We start from the raw sequence: 15,604 nt of genomic DNA on the forward strand, positions 1-15,604 counted from the left end.
AAATAACCTGAAAAAAAGATCTAGGAGAGCAGGAGCTGGAAGCAGTAGTGATGGCAAAGTCTTAGGAATGGCAGCAAGCAACAAATTATGTCCGAGCTTGGAGACAGCGGGAGCTGCAAGGTGCTGTAAACCCGAGGAAACAGAGCACATGCTGTTATTAGGGAAAAATCACAACCTTTTTATTCCATACCAGGTGACTGCGGGAGAGCTGAGCACGCACACAACCAATGTGATCAAGCAATGCCCATTTATTACAACTAAGAAAGCCCTTTTATAATGTTCTCCTGCACATGTGAGTAACATGCAGTACAAGTCCTCAAGATTGAACAGTTAACTTAGCCCGCGCTTTAAACCTTCTTATGATTGGATAAAAAGTGCCACATCAGCCTTGCCAGGCTTCCCGCCTTGTGTAACTTCCTCTTCCATCCCAACCCCTTCCGGGGGTTGTCTGTCTCATCAAGTTTCTCCCCCCTCAGTCAGGGTCACATCCTTAACGCATTCTTGCTCGGCTGAGGCTCTTATCAGTCTTCTTCTCACGCAGGATTGCTCACATGTCCATTCTCTCGCAGAAAGCCCTCTAGAATCCCAACAGGTGACAATCAGATAGCTCAGTACTCTTTCTTGGGGGATTCTTCCCTGCACATCCCAGCAACAAGCCATTTGGATATTTTTCTGAGGCATTCCTGTAGCAGAAGATACTGGTTTCTCCCTCCACCCTGGCATGTCTTGTGGGCCTAGTACCAGTACTAAACCCATCCTCACTCCCAACCTTCTTGGGGCTGAAATACCAGGCACATTCACTGTATCTCTGAAATACCAGAGAGTCTCAAACCCTTGCAAGAAGTAACAGAGCAAGGCACAGCACCCCTCTGCTACAGCTTGGGATGGGGAGGGGGAGAAGTTCCCTTGAATGCAAATGCAGCCTCTAGCTCCAGTACCTGGGGATCAATTCATGATTTCATTCAGCTGCTGCATGCATGAAGAAAACCTGTCTGATCCTTGCCTTTGCTTCATTTCTGCCTTAATTATCCCAGCCTCCTTTTCCAACCCCTCTGCCAAAGGCCTTTCAATCCTAGTGCTGCCTGGGTGCTGTTCAGAATCCAGACTTGGCACATTGCAAACACCATAATCAACCATATTAGCAGGGAATTGGGGAGCTGTCTTGAAAGAAACAAAAATCATCCCTCCTGGTCCATAACACTCCTTCACTGCATACAAATGTATGCAAGTGAGGTCAAAACACTGCTCAGAGTTGTGTATCAGTGAAGGAAGAGACAGAGAAAGACTACAGGGAGCCAACTTGATTTGCAATTGCACCCGGACCAAGAAATAAACAACATCATTACCAGCAAATTGAAACCAGATCAGGGTCTGAGCATGGACTTGAATCGTAATAGGACCCCAATGCTACTCACAGAGAGCATGGGTCTGGGGGAGTTCAGAGAGGGTTTGTCATGGTGATAGATGTTGTCCCCAGATATTTATACTGTGGTATTAAGCTGCTCAGCAAATGCACAGAGAGCCTAATAGCCAACATTCAAAAAATTCCTATCTGTGCTCCAGCAATACATCATCCTTCAGCCACCACAGATGTAGGGCCCCCACCACCATCAGAGGGGTCTTGTGCTTCCTGGAGGGAAAAGCAGCTAGACAAGCCATCCACAGCCATGGGGGTGTCCCATTCACAGTCTGCTTGCATGCTGTAGACAGATGTCAGCTGGTGTTTCTTGTGGTTCAAGGATATGGGTCAAAGTCAGGGCTGGTTTACCAAAGAAGTTCATTAGAGGCTGTCAAGAACAAGTGCTTCAGAGCCACAAGTATTTAAATAACTAACTCATAAACTTGGGGTTAGACAATGTTGGAGTGGAGGGTGGGATTCCTTTGCCTGCCACAGATGCTCTGTGATGCCAGAGAATTCAACAGGGACCTACACAGCTCCCTCACCAGGGATGTCAATTAATTCCTTCTACAGACCATCCACATCTCCCCACATCTTCCTTTGCTACATGCAGTTCTCCCTCTCCTTCAGCCAAGGTAGTTATTGTTCAGCTCACTGATTTTGACAAACACATAGGTGAATAAAATATGTTCAGGATAAATTTTTTTTTGGCAGAAAATAGTTGTCTGCAATAATATTTATTACTAATTGTTGACATAATGCTATAAATATACATTTTCCCAATTATCCTAAAATTGAAAGTTGTGGGAAAAAACATGAAAGCTTTTACTTTTTCCCCTTAGGAAAATGCTTCTTCCATGGTACACCAAGATCTGTTCCTGGCAGGTATCAGGTCCACAACACACAGAATGAGATGAAGAAAAATGATGGCTCGAGGGAACTCAACTCAAGAATTCCTTTCCATGAGAGGATAAATGTAAGCTCTGGTGGGGTTACAGCAGGCAGAATGTAAGAGGTCCAAGTCTCTACAGTACTACAAGCATCCCATACCTTAATGCTTGTCTGCTCCACCCTACTCCCAGACCCTTGCTGCACAGTCAGACCCCATCCCTTCCCAGCCCAAACCTCAGTGCAGACCATGCAATCTGTTTCCATTCACAGCCAAGACTTGCCGAGTTGCCAAATCGGCCACTTCCTTGCCAGTTCCATACATTCTCATCCCAAAGGAAAGCAGGATCTGTAGATTACAATTCCCACAAAATGAAATCTCTGTATTATGTTCATGTTAGGGGCTGCTTCAGAAAAGAGTGTCTGAGAAGGCAGTCCCTGTCCTGCTGTAGGCTGTCTACAGGACTGGTCTGCAAACAAAGTGACCCACAGGGACCCTGGGGCTCTTCCAGCCCCCCCGCAGCTCACTCCAGCTGCCCCTGGGGACCTCAGGCAAACACAGAGCCTGTGCACCACTGCTGTGCTGGCACAACCCCTTGATTTGAAGGTGGGGCCTGAAACAGGGCTCCCATGGCCTTGCCACATCAGAAGATACCTTAATGACCACAGCAACAACACTGCTCTGGCCTATACAATTTGTCACATCCAAGCTTGAACAACTGCACATCTTCACAGCCTGCAGCATCACTGAGCTGTGAAGGGGGATTACTGCACAGCGCAGGATACTTAATGCAAGTGAAATGATGTGCCCAAGAGCATACAAAGAACTAGCGATAGAGTCATAGGAAATCCAAGAAGTCCTGAATTCAGTTCTGACATTAGGTGTCTCAGTCTAAAGAAGCTGGGTGCCTAACTCTTTTGGGCAGCTCTGGAAACCCAGGTTTCATCTGCAAGAGGGGCACTTGATTAGGGGAGAGGGAAAAGGCTGATGTCGTGCAGGCAGCTCTGAATGTCAGGAGTTCTGGATTTAGTTCCTGACAGTTTGTTTTTCCTTCCCCTGTATGTACTCAAGCACTCTTTAATTCGGCTTGAGTGACGATTCCTGTCTCAGAGGTGCTTGGTGAGCAGCCAGCAGCAACACAGTAATAAAACACCTTCCCGTTGCTGATAAGAGAGCATAAGGGAATTGTGCTGTAAAGCACCCGCCCCGGAGAAGGAATGTAGGTAGCCTGCGATGGATCAAGTCCAGCTTCTTCACTCCTCCCTCCCTCCCCCAAAATGGCCTGAGCAATGAAGCAGCAAAACCCTCCCTTGCTGGTCTTACTCATTTGACAGCTGGTTTTTGCAGTTTTGGCTAGAACGACACACAGTCACAACCTACACTTATAACACTGCTTACCTACCATCTTTCCTTAGCCAGATGGGAAACAAATCACCATAGGGATGGCCTTCTACCTGGGGCCTGGGAGGCTCACTCAGGAATCAACTCACTCCAAAAATCAGGCTATTTTCTCTTCTATGTTTTTTGGGGCTAGATTCAGCCTCTATCCAAAGGCAAAAGCCATGTGGCCACAAGACACCACACTCTGGAGCACCTTTGGCCCTGGGTGGCACAAAGATGAGTCTAAGGGCATCAGGACAGAGCACCCCTGGCCCCACACCAGCTGATGGATGGTTGGAGGGTACCAGGGACCATTTGCATCCAGGGACACTCGAAGTCACACCTCATGGTTTGTAAAACAAAATGCTTCAACTGTAGGCTTAGCAATTTTAATTTGTAAAACACTGTAAACAGCAACTCTGGAAAGGAGAGGGCTTCATTTCTAACTCCCATGAGACAAAGCAGCCTTGACACTGCAACACCTGAGCCACTGAATTTTTCAGCTAGCCACATACTAGGGAACTGGTTCAAGGCCAGAGAGAGACAGGGACGCCTGTTTCCTCTGCCAAATATGTTTCTGTTTAGGCTGTAAATTAATGGAGGCAGGGCCTTTCTCTGGGCAGGGCCTTTCTCCAGGCAGGACCCTGCAGAGCACCATGGACTTGAGCATAAACCTCCAACAGCAGTAGCGACATAAGCAGCCAAGTCAGGTTTTACAAGCTGGTCAGACACCTGGTTATGAAGCCCCAGTGGCTGCATGCATCCCTTTATAGCAGGATATAGGAGGGCAGAGCCTATATATGGCACCTCTGTGCATTTCCCAAAGCTATCATATTCTCCCAAACAACTGCACATGGGAGGTGATCCCCAATCCAGTGGGACAGATGCTGAACCCCAATGCAGGAAAAGGTGTGGTGGAAAATCTCTGAAATCACTTTCACTAAACACACATTTAGGCACCTGGCTTTTGGTCATGAAAATACTTACCTTTAGTAGTATTGGTGTATGACCATGAGGGAGTGTTTGCCAGGAATGCAAGAGTTTAAGGGATGAAAAACTCAAGATGATCTTTCAAGAGAAGCTCGGGAAAATACACCACTTACTGGCACAGCCCAGCTTCTGTACTTCCTCGTCAGCAAGCAAAGCTGCTTTTTTAGGGGTTGAAGGAGGAAAACTCACTCAAACCACTGGAATATTTGACAGTTTGTGCAGGATAGATATGTTGGCAAGAAGGGAACCACTCCTCCCTACCCCTTTTTAAAATATTTAAATCTTTTACTTTTTTCTCCTCCTTCCTAAACTTACAGGGATTGTGTGGAAATTTGGACATGAAAACACTATCCAGAGCTAACTCTAAAACATTCACATCACTGTTCCTTTTACATATGCCTGTCTGTATAGTCCCAGGCAAGCAGTGGACTCCAAGGGGAGTTCATCTCACAAGTGGTAGGATCAGCTCACAAAATGTTGCCTCTAGATCCATCATCTTCCGATGCAAAGCCAAGTCTGATATTTCTATGAGCACAGTCAAACCACAGCAACATTTCCATCCAAGCAGAGATGAAGTAACAGACTTGGTCTGGTCCTGTTTGGCTTCAGTAACTACCAATAAAAAACAAGAATGCAGAATGGTCGCAGGCCTGCTGATAATTTGGGATGTTTCAATTTGTGAAACAAGCTCCACTTTTCTCTCATGACTAGCCATGGAATAACAAACAGACTGATCTAGTTTCACTGCTTTTGGATTGTCAGTTTGATTTGTTCTCAGATGTTATAGGTTACATACTGCTTTACAGAGACATTCAGCAAAGCAGAAACCCAGAGAGCTCCATGAACTAATGACACAGTTTCCTAAGGATTTCGGTCTCATGGTAGTTCAAGCCTGAAGTTGCAGCATGGTGTGTTTCTTCTTAGCCCTCTCCCTCCTTTTTTTTTCTTTTTTTTTTTTTTTTTGAAGGGGGGAGTAAGTTTATAATGCCTAATGAGTTCAGCTCCCTGAAGTTTTGCCCCTTGCTCAAAACATTAACAACGTCTTGCCACTCTCTTCAGGCACTTATTTTCACAAAACATATTGAAACGCAGTTACCTTTGAGAACTGTGCTTTCTGGTAAATTTCTCTGTTGCCACAGAAGAACACTGGATGGAAGAGATCAGAAGAAACTCATATATGTACAAATGGATTAATTTCATAACCTTTGTTTTAGGAAAAGAGTATAAAAAAAAACCAACAAAAACCAGAAAAGAGTGAAAGTTACTGAAAATAAGGATGAGACTAGAAACAAATCATAGCCAACATGGGCAGCAACACATCATTCAGTGAATAAAGGTAGTGCATGTGTTTTCTACAGCTCGGCTGACTCTGGTGTGATGGTCTACTCTTTGCAGAACAGATTCAACTTTAATTCATTGCTCTTTGCAGAACAGATTCAACTTTAATTCATTGCTTGACATTATTTTTATTGTTAACCAGTATGGCCCTGGAAAGAAAAGGGTTTAAATTACAAAAAAATGGTTCACAGACTTAACTAGCTTTGTGAACCCATAAAACAGTTTGCAAGGTTCATAAAACCTCAAAAGCCAGAAAATCCTCTACCCCTGATTTCCTCCTTACTTCAGCTCCAGTCTCACTTCACTCATTGCAGGATGTTATAAGCTCCCCTCCTTGAACGTGCTGTAACTTTTACACTCAGAGCTGATTACGTTGCCTTTACTCATTCTTGACATCTCCATGCTGGATTGGAGCCTGCATTTGAGCAGAATCCCCCATGTAATGAACCTGACCCTCCTACTCGCTGGCTGATTGTGAATGAGTGCTGGTGGAGTTACTTGGCTTTTGCTCTGATGCCAAGCGATTGTTTGCACAACAGCATATAAGTCCCTAATGTATCATTCTCTATTTTTCTTTTCCATTCTGCTGAATGAAAAGAAATCCTATTCAGCTCCTGGGCAAGGGGAGTGCATCCTCCCTGCAGCATCTCCAGCTGGGTACCAAGTTATTTGGGAAGAATAGGAAATCTTTATATTTTAACGCAAGCAGCAAGCCTGAAGCAGCCTCCACCTCCTAAGGGCCACATTTTCTGGCCCAGTAAAGCTCTGAAAAAAGAATATTTTCAGAGGGAAATAATTTACACTGAAATACAGCCTGTGAGAATGTTCCCAGAGCCCTGAATTCCTGTTAGATTCCATGACCCAAGTCTGTATGTCCCATAACCTGTGTAGCCAGTAGTTGTCAGTTCAGGCTGCTGCCAAACCCCAGGCATGTGGTTTCAAGCCTCTTATAGGAAACATGGTGGAGCCACTGAAGTGAAAATGCCCCAGCCATTTTTTCTTCCTGACATTACTACAAAGGCAGATGAGGTCTGGAGGCTGTACAGAGCAGAGGGTCTGGACACACAGTAAATACATGAAGCTTCCATTGTATTTTCAGGGGCCCATGCTCACAGCACTCTCAGTCCACTTCTAAAAGGGCTTCACTGAAGGCTATCTAAGGTTTGCTTTACCCTTCATGTAAACCTGCATGGTGCCAGTGCAGGGAGGTACCAGATGGAGTCCATGGAGAGGACCCACCTGCACATGGTGCTTTTTGTCAGCAGAGCAGCAGACAAAGGCATCAGCAGTTGATCTGGTGCCTCCTGGGTCATCCTGACAAGGACAGTGACTACTGCCTCAGCTGGTCCAGAGCAGCATTCCCACAGTGCTTTGCAGTGAAGAAAAGGCAGGATATATTTCCATCCTCACTCCTTGAGAGAGCATTGCAAGACACAGACTGACAAATTTGGTTCTGTCTATGGCAAAAGCTGAAAACACTCTCAAGGGCCTTTTCTGTGCCATCAGTGGTTGCTGCAGCTGAGGACTGGGGCACTGGTCACCTTTAAGCAGTGTTCATGCATGGGGCATGTGAGTTGCAGATACATTAGAAACAGAACCTCTGAGCTCAGGTTCTCCTCGTGAGGGCAATTTGGACTGGCAGGAGAATTCAAACACTCGTGCTTCCAAACTCCAGGGTCTGCAGAGGAAGCCTGTAAGGTAATGCTGTGGGAAGACAGACAGAAAAGAGGCTGACTCACCAATGAGAAAGTGCAGCCCAGACTGAGGATATCAAAGGAAAAACAATGAAATAGGAGAATAAAATACCTCCCAGCTAATGCCAGTAAAAATGAACCAGTGACCTGCCACCCTTGAACACAGACAGAATTGCAAAATTCCCCCGACTACCTACAAAAATAAAATCAAACCCATATTATCTTTATTAAATTAAGGAAAATGTACACATTGGTCTGAAGCAAGCACCAGCAAAAAACGCTTCAGCTCAAACAGCAAAAGGTTGGCAAAGATGCCAGCAACTGAAAAACTACTCTTACAGCAGAAGCTGTGCAGTTTATAGGCAGTGCTGCTGGGTCTGCAACCCGTGGCATGGCACAGCATTTTGTCAGCCTGCCTGGGGGCAACCACAACTGCCTGGGGGCAACCACTGCTTGCCTAGGGCAACAACTGGGGGAGCCCACCCTATGACTATCATGCACAGGGTGGGTACTCACTGAGGGCAGCAGGAGGCAGGGGCACAGAGCCTTAGCTTTTCTACACAGCAAAAGACTACCAAGATCTTTTTGAAACAAATCTTTACGTACATGCTATGCATCTATTGTTTATAACATGATGGAAGTACTAAATAAATCAAATACTTTGCAGTAAACACTTGTTAATCAGTCTTGATGAACAGAAGCATAGTTTTAATTGGAATTTAATTGCTGTATTAGTCATTTACTGAACATACATTTTGCATTAATGGCGGCATTTCCTTTTCCCACAAAGCACATTTGGTATTTCTCAAAAGACAAACAAATGCTTCTAAAGTCTCCTGAAGAAGATCCAGAATCTTTCATGCAAAGCAGCTCCCATTGTGCCAAGAAACCCTGAGCTGTTTGAAACATGGTACTAATCACAATCACTGCCAGCAGTCACAGATCTTTATCCAAACAGGGAATTTTAACTCACCGAAACAAATGAGTTACTTATGGAAAAGGAACCCCCCCATTTTGCAGCCACCACATCCAAATAGGCAAACAGACTCTTTCTGTAAACCAATATGGATAAGTGGCTGCAATTTTCCTAAGTTACCTTTAAAATGTGGGCTTTATTTTCAGTTCAGCCAGAAGTGACCTTGTGTGACTTTGGTTCTGGTCTTTCCTCCTCAGTCTGCAAATTATTATTCTGTAATAGGCAGAAGGACCTTGTTCGTATTACCAGTGTGCTGTAGCCAATGTGCTATTTCTTGGAAAGAACAAGGCTGCCTGAGTCCAGGGCTAGAGTCTGAGAGTACTCAGTGAGTTACATTCATTACATAGCAAGAACAACTGAGAAAAAATAAACACTTCTCAAGTCTATGACTAACTGAAGCTGTAAATTTCAAACACTTATTACAGAGTCATAGCTTAGTAAAACAACACGAGACGTGTTACATATCAGAGGGTAACCTTTAAAGAAGGACTTATGCTCTAGGGAAAGTTTTAAAACAGAACAGGATGAAGTTTATATGCCTTTTTTCATGTGGTTCTTATAATTAACCAAACTGTCACAGAAAATCATCCTAGAGGTCTGGATTCAATTCAGCCTTCTAACACATATGTCCCATCATCCTCTCCACTACTGAAGTATCCATACCATATTAGTTAAATAATTAGAACTGGTGAACAATTTTTCAACTTTTTTTTTTTTCCCAGCCCCTCTGTTTACAAATTTCCTCTAGGCAGATAGTGGGGATTTATCCCTCTTTTCATTTAATAGAGCCAAACATAACTTCTCCTAAGGGATCAGAGCACCCAAACTGTTCTTAACACAGTTTAAGTAATTTACTGCTTAAGCTTTGTGCCTGGTCATTCAGGGCACATGGTATGATTTCTGATCGCTGACTACATGACCTTATTTGACTTTAATTACATTACCTTTGTTTCAAAGTTAAAACAGCAAAACAAAATCTATTTCTTGGCTAAATGCATGCTGGCCACAGGCTCAAAAATCACTCCCAATCAACAATGTAAATCTTCCCATGTGCAAGGACTTGCAAAACAGCAAAAAGGGAAAGTTGCACAAGGGACCAGATGGTAATTTAGCTTCTGATTCAACAAAATGTCTGCAAACAGGTTTCAGCTTTACAACCACGTACAGTTGTAAAGGGCAGCCACAAGGGGCCCTGGAGTTATATTTTTGTCCAGGATATTTGGGTGTTCAAACCTGGATCTTGGGTTGTTTCACTATGAAGATCCACATAAAGGGAACTTGCACACTGGAAGGAGGCTGTGGACAATCCTTAGTCTGAGAAGGTTTAGCTTTGCATCTTGGGGATGGGCCATTGTTCACGGAAGGTCACAGTTCAAAATGCTCTCAGACATCACCTCTGTTACAAGAGCAGCTGGGATGAAAACATACATCAAGAGAAATATGTTGCACACATTTTCTTCTCCGTTTTCTTTGTCTCTCTCCATTGGTTTTCTCAGATTCAATCAGTGAGAAAATCTGTTTAGGAGAGGAAATATGTAAACAGATGTGTTAAGCCATGCAAAATCAGGAAAATGCTTGCTCTGTATAAGAGGAAAGAGTTAATGATGGAGTTAATGATGGAAAGACACAGCCAGTGACTGCATCATTTACATAAAGAGAACAATCTAAATTGATGTTTCTTCACTGTCTTGATATATATCATCTTAAAAGAAATACACTGGAGCAGCAAGATATTTATATCAGCCAAGAGTGTACCTCAGCTGCATGAATAATATCTTAAAATAACTGACTGACATCGGGTTATAAAATAGTCATGCTCAGCATGCTCAGTTTGGTGCAAAAGACAACTGTGTCTCCAGCTCTAGTTGTAGTGTGTAATTGTGGAACCACAAGACTGGAAAGGTTCACCTTGTTCATGAGTCAGGTTGTTGCTTTTCTATACACTGACAGGGCTATTTATTTTGATTATGCAGAGCAGTTTGAAAGAGCAGCTAACATCCGTGCTCTCATTCTCAGTTTTGTTTTTGATTCATGTTGGCAGTTGTAGATGCACAGTCTGTTCTCCAGGTATTCATATGGAAGTGACTGAGACATGCCAAATTTACCAGCAGCTTCTCATTAGTGGCTCTTCCTTGATTATGACATCTGGTGAGGTTGATGACAATAACAGAAGAAAAATGTGAAGTTCAGTCATTTGGAAATGACTTAAGTAGAGGCCGTTTTGCACAGTATGATGTTGAAATGTTAGGAATGATTGAGGCCAGATTTATAGCTCAAGCAGTCTTGCATCTGTATTTAATTTGTGAGCAACCAATACAAAAAACACCTTGAAAAAAAAAATCTTAATTATTTCCCAACTGACCAAGAGCTCTGAATATTCTGTCAGCAATATAATCTGGACCACAAAATGTTGTTCTTGTTGAAAGGAATTTTCAGAGTATTGTTATATGGCTAGTCCAATAAACCTGTACTAGTCAAGGCTGTCAGTACTTTTGGCTCTACAGAATGATCTCCAACTGCTGGTCAGTAGAAAAGATTCCTATAGTACTCCTGGAGAGGACAAGGAGACCATTCACAAACTTTTAGCTATAAAGAAAGGACACACAAAATTAGGAAGTGGCTCATGTCTGCCCCTGTTCAATAACTAACGGTCATTCTGCAGACTGGTCTGATGAAGTAGTTTTTCCCCCAATACTATCCACAGATCAGCATGACAGAGAAGCATGAAGACATAGGGGAAATGATGAGAATTTGGTGGTTAAGCTGTTACCAAATTAATTACCTTTCAGAGTTATGCAAAACTCCTTTCATTTGTAGTGATGTTTTCTGAGTGTTGGATAGTTGATGAAGACATGGTGAGCACAAACTGACATTAAACTGTATTTACTACTACTCAAATGTTCTTATATAGCACAGAGCAGAAAGCTCAGTCAAAACTTAATTCTTAATTCAAAACTTAATTGTATTCTATGTAGCACACTTGATTAACACTGCCACATACAATCAACAATGTTTCACGGAGCTCGGGTTGATAAAATAAGTGAAAACATCAAGACAGACAGTGTACAAGACACATGAATGTACTGTTTTTCAGTTAAAGTTAAGCTCCTAATTAAGTGCCTAATCACTTTCTTGAGAGCTCAGCCACAAGACAAAGATGCACTTAAATTTCTTCCATGTCCTTAGAAGGACAAAAATTAATAGTTCTTTCCTGAGGGTGCAGCTCTCCTGCTTGCACACCATGTAAGGCAGGGTGATAAGACAAAAGTCTTATCCAAGATACAGGAGATAAGTACGTGGAGTAGAGACATTTGTAAAGCCATTGAGGAATCACTGCCAGCAACAAAGGGAGGTTTTTATGATTTTTACATGCATTTGAAGTCCACCAGTGGGTCATAAACCAGATGCTCCGATTAACTTCAAAATTCCTATTTGCCAGTATTATGAACTTTGAGCTAGAAATCATCTTTGTTACCTGTCTTCCAGATCCTCCTATAAGTTGCTGGGGAAACCTGATGAGTTTTGGTGGAAAATTTCTTACAGGATTTTCTGATGGATTGCTGCACTCCCAGAATTATCCTCCTCTTCTCCAACAAGGTCCAACACTGCATTTGCAAAAAGCAATCAGAAAAGAGGAAAGATTCCAGCAGTCTCCCCTTCTCACTGTCCCTCTCCTCTCCTATAGTCACGGAAGGTGGAGAACATTGACTGCAGCAATGGAAATTCAACAGACTGGGGAAGGAAAGTTCTTTGAACAGATACCTGTTGCTTTTAAAGTAAATGGTTGCTCTCTGGTAAAGTATGAAATGCATATAGTAAGGTAGGAAATTCTTTCTGTATTTACTTCTAAACCCGAGTTCCACTCTGCTCCAAAGGATTTACCATCTCCTTTCAGCACCATGGTCACACAGGGTTCACTTTCCCTCTGCATTGGCTGATGGGAGCTCTGGCTGTGGACAGAGCTCACAGGAGCCTGTTCTGGCTTATCAGCTACCCTGTCCACCATACAGAGCACTGGCCCTGCTTCTGCAGGGAAGCTGGCAGGGAGAGAGACATGCCTTACCTCTGTGCTGTAAGTGCCCTGTCATCCACAGGCCATTAATGAGCTCCTGAACTGATAACATATCAATAAGCAACCCAAGAGCTCATGGCCAGTTCTTTCCTACTGATCAAAAGCCATGCCTGTTGGGAGGATGTCTCTATCTGTCACTTGAGCACACCATGGTCTGTCCTCTCCCTTGCTGAGGTTACCACCAGGGCGCCTTTGGGCACCAGAAGGGAATAATAAGAGCTACACAGCACTCCCAAAACAAGATTTAAAGATGTAACATCCTGACAGGAGAAGAGATTTTACCTCACATAACATGAGAGACATTAAATGTGTATCTTAAAATACACTTAAAAATGTGGACCCATGACTTAGCATGATGAGACCTCCGAATTTTCCACATTGTCTTGGCAAGTTTTATCCAAATAAAACAAGTGGAAAAAAAAATTAATTGCAAATAATACAAAATGGCCACCTCTTCATTGCAACAAGGCTAAAAGGATCTCCCCTGTCCTGAAGCATGCAAAGAGAAAAAAATTCAGTGTCTAAAAATAAAGCTTCATAAACCTCAAAGGTCTTGTGAGCTAGTAATGTTTGTAAGGCACTTTGAAGGTAAGTGGCACTTATTACAACACAAATGCCTTTTTGAATCAAAAGCTGAATACCATAGGGCTGAACAGTGAACAGAATAGCTAACCAGGAGCCTGATCTGGTTTTACCAGACTGACTGAGATTAATGCCTCCCTGTTGTCCTCATGCATCTTTCTGGGACTGACTCCAAGTCCAAAGAGAAGTTCTCACATCCATACCTGCAATAGCCTGCCTGACCAGCAAATTCCCATATGCAGAGCTGATCCTGTAGGGAGCCAAACACCTTGTCTCAGACTGCTATGGGCACTAGTATTGTGGTGCTGCAGCTCCAAAGATCTAACTGGACTGGATTGACACTTTTCTTGATATCAAATTGTATATTAATTATTCAGAACTGCTTGTGTTGGAGATCACTTCCTGTTTAGGCTGTGATCCAGTAAACCACACAGACCTACTCAAAATTAAATTTTAAGGCAGACCTCTGGAGTCAATAGCTGGTTCTGTATGCTCAAATTAGAATATTAAGAGCCTTGCTGAATCAATAGTGATTACAGAGAAAAGAACAGCCTGAAGTTAAAGACCCCAGAAAGACACTAATTGTTAGCAAACAATGACAACTATTAGCAAACATGAAAAACTATAATGTTAAGATACACAAAGTAATTATCTGCACGAAAAACTGCAATATGAACCCTGTATAGCGATAAATAAAAGGCTTTGTTTCTGAAACTGGCCATTTCTCAACACTTAGATGCATGTGAACAAGTTGAAACATAAATCAAAGATAGAAGCCAGGAGTCCTCAACACTGGTGCTAATAGTCTTTGAGAGTCTGGACTGGACAACACCTTTCAAATAAAAGATATTTCCATAACAGATGCTGTTTATTTTCTTTTACTTTCCTGTTGGCAAAGACACCAACTGACCAATTTATTTTTCACTGGTTTCAAATTTTCTCTCTGTCCCTTCTGGTTGTAAACATTGAAGTACTCTCTTGGGAAGACTGATAAAAGCTATTCTTCAAAAACCTTAAGTGTAGGCCAAATTTGAGAAGAAATTACCTTGGCATTGCCAAGTTCTGTGATTTTCATCTTACCTCCTCAACAGGCAGGACTTTTCATCCAGAGTAAGTGTTAAGAAAAGGAAATATGAATTTTGGAATTTGTTTTCAGCCTCTACTTACTGAAAGAAAACATATGAAAGCACCTGAGCAGCTCCTACCCCACCTCCACTCCTGCTGCTTCTCTCCAGGCATCAAGGACACTCCAGAGGGAAAAAATATATCAGTGCAAACTGGGACCATGGTACTGCTGTGGACATGGTCATGGGCACCGAACACCAGCCTGGGTGCTGGTCACATTACAGAAAAACAAGCTTTATTTCATGTTTACAGCCATTTTGGTGAATAAAACAGATAGAAAATTCATCCCAGACAAATTTGCTCAGAATTCAGAAGGGGAAAAAAGAGAGGGCAACAACTGTGGTGCTTTTGTTTTGTTATTTGAAAATATTGAAGAGAAAACAACTCCAGATGGCTGACTCATTAGCAAAGGTGCAAAATTAACAATGTTAATTTCTCTTTGAAAACGCACACATTAGCCTGGAGCAAAAGGGATTTATTCCTCATCTTCCTTATGAATTTATAGTCTACAATAGACACTAGCTTTGCAACTAAGTAGGCTTCTTTTTATTAAATAAGAGCTGAATTGAGCAAATATGTTAGTGAAACACCTGCAACACTTTCGACAAAGGAAAAAATGCCTGGCTCCATACTCAAACAAGTGATAAAGATTTTTCAACACGTGATGTTTTCCTGTTGCTATGGTCTTCAACATCACCTGAGTGTCCTTGAAGTCTGTGGGTGATGTCAGTTAGAGGATTTCAGTGTGGCTGTTGCCCTAAACATTGGCCAGCCTTTGGCACCTTTGCCCAATGCAGTGAACAAGGCAGAGGGCATTATGCCTCCCTGACAGTTATGTTATGGGTTATGGAGTGGTTATACTGGAAGAACCATCACTATCCTGTTAGAATTTTAATTCCTTTTCCCACCAGAAATCTTGTTTCAAGACCTCTCCCTTCAAGTGGATGATTTCTGCCTGAAGTTTATCCTGTGTGGTCTCCTGCCACTTCTTTTGTAGCGGAAGTTTGTGGCTAATCAGACAAGGCATTCAAATTACTCACATTTGGGAAAGCCATCCTTGCTTTCCTTGGGAAAGCACAACTTACAAATATCTTGTCTTAGAAAGTTTACATTTTTCATTTGCTTGCCCTCACAGGGAACTCCTGGGCAAAGTAGTGTG

Source organism: Athene noctua, chromosome 5 (genome assembly GCF_965140245.1).
Source record: "Athene noctua chromosome 5, bAthNoc1.hap1.1, whole genome shotgun sequence".
NCBI classification, from domain to species: Eukaryota; Metazoa; Chordata; class Aves; order Strigiformes; family Strigidae; genus Athene; species Athene noctua.